Genomic DNA, 2,330 nt, shown 5'->3' on the forward strand with positions numbered 1-2,330 from the left:
CAGCAGCCAATCGGAGCGCCGCCTGGGGCCAGAGGGGCGGGATTTCACGGGGAGGGAGGAGGGGGAAGGAGGGGTGTCAGTGCGCAAGTTTAGTTGGCCGGTGGAGGGAGGGAGCGGGGTGCGTGTTGGAGAGCGGGGCGGGGCCGCGGGGCATTGTGGGACAGTGGCGGAGTGCTGCCAGCCGCGGGGGGGCGGGAGAGGAGTCTGGGAGTCGGGAGGGGGGAATCTGCTCCATGGCACCACAGGCCAGCAGGGCCCCACTGCAGGAAGGAAGGGGTTAATGGCGGGGTATCACCCCCCAGTAGTGCCCCAGGAGGTGCCCTGCCCCTCTGTATCAGCCCCTGGGCCCTCCTGGGCAGGTGGGGCACCCCCGCCTTCCCCGCCAGGCTGACCCAGGGCCTTGCTGCAGCCGTGCTCCCCGCCTCGCCCTGGAGGCTGGGCCAGCTTCGTGACCCGAGGCTGCCAGAAGGAAAACAGAAACGTGGAGAAGCCGCCTGCTCTTCCTGTGCTGGAAGAAAGTCCGGCATGGCGGCTCGTCCTTCCTCGGAGGGGGGAGCCGATGGGAGCAGAGATCAAGGAAGAGTTGCCTTAGGTCGGGCACAGCCCTGGCTTCGTGATGTGGATTGTCCAGCCGGGGCCGTGGGGGTTCCCGACTCACTCGGGGCTCCCGGGCTGGCATTACTTTGGGCCGGTCTCGTACCCCCGCCAGAACCAGCTTCTGGATCGCCACGCATCCGAAGCAGCTTCGTCCCTCCGCCGCAGTCTTGGTTTTAACGGGGGATGTCTTGTCCTGCAGGAGCGGTGCGGAAGAGGTCGATGCCGCTTCCAGCTCCTGTGGATCGTGCTGCGAAGCTGCCTCTAACCATCGCGCCGGGTCAGCGTCACGACACGCAAGCCAGGGGACAGGGCCGTGCACACGCTTGCCCACAGAATCCTCTGAGCCGGGGGGAAGGACCTTTTGCTCCTGCTGCCAGGTGCAAATTGCAGCGGTTCTCCCTGGATCACAGGACAGCATCCAATGTAGAGAGGGCTGCACTCAAGGACTGCAGTTCTTTGAGCCCTGGCCTTGGACAGCTCAGTTTCTGCCCTAGGGAAACCCCCTTGGAGCTCTGTCCCTGGTACTTGTTTTCCCCTCTACCTTCTCTGAGAGACATGTCAGAGCTAACCTCACCCTTGACCCATGTGGCTGGACTGCTGACGCTGGCTGCTCCTCAACCACTGCCTTCCCCATAACGGCTGACCACACTGGGTTATAATGTTGGCTAAAGTCCTCTAACTTCTGCATCTGACTGCTATTGCTCTGCTTGTCTTTTTTTCCCCAGGGGCAGAAGTCTCTGTGCTGTCATAGCCCGTGGTCAGGTTTCCTTCCCACACTTTCCACTTCTTTAGCCTCAACTTCCTCTGTGTGTTTGTGGTGGAGATGCCACAGCATGCTTTGCGTGCTGCTCCATCTCATTTGCTCATCTTTTCTTCCAAGCCACCTCCTTACTGTGAAGGGCTTCCTTTCCTTGTTAGCTCATATCATGCATTCAGCATGGCCAAAGATGCTGAGAGAATCCATGGATATGCTCCCGCCTTACACCTCTTTGTTGGGAAAGGGAGAAGAAAACTCCAACTGTTAAGTTGTTCTCTGCTATTGTAAGCCAAGATAAGTACGTATCTAGAGTCAGCTGCAAATGCAACCCCCCATTCATTTGTATGAGTGCTACAGTACAAGCACTGTTGCTTCATAGTCCACAAATCTCTTCCATAGGCAGCGGGCTTGATTTTTTCCTAACCCTTTGTATGCACTATGAAGCAAGAGGACCAAATGTTCACTCAGCTCTTTGGTGGAATTGTCTCCTTCCTCTGCCTTCATTCCTCTCTGCCTTTCTTAGTCTCTTTCTTTGCTCTGCCTGTCCTTTGTCTCCTTTTCATTTCTCGTCTCCCCTGCCTTGTCTGGCTTCCTGGTGTTGCTCCTGGTTTCTCAGTTGTTCTTCTTTTCTTCCCTCCTAAGCAGGATCTGCTTCTCTTGTTGCAGTTTCTTCTGGATACCCATTTCCAGCTTTTGGTCCCATGACCGGACAGTCCTGAGCAATCCAGATGCCAGTCCCATGCCAACAGGCTCACTCCTGTGTTTCACCAGGCCATCATCACTCCCAGCAAGTCCCCTCTTCAGCTGTTGCTCCCCTCACTCATATCTGTGCCCAGTGCTAACTGCCTGGTTCTAGCTGTTATTTGTGATATTCTAGTGATAACTGTTGCTCCATTATCCTCCCAGTTCAGTTCCTGCATCTTCCCGATCCCCCCTGCCACGGTTGTGCCCTTGGGAAGTGGGCAGTTATCTGCTG

Source organism: Crocodylus porosus, unplaced genomic scaffold (assembly GCF_001723895.1).
Source record: "Crocodylus porosus isolate Cpor-Errol unplaced genomic scaffold, CroPor_comp1, whole genome shotgun sequence".
Classification (NCBI taxonomy): Eukaryota; Metazoa; Chordata; order Crocodylia; family Crocodylidae; genus Crocodylus; species Crocodylus porosus.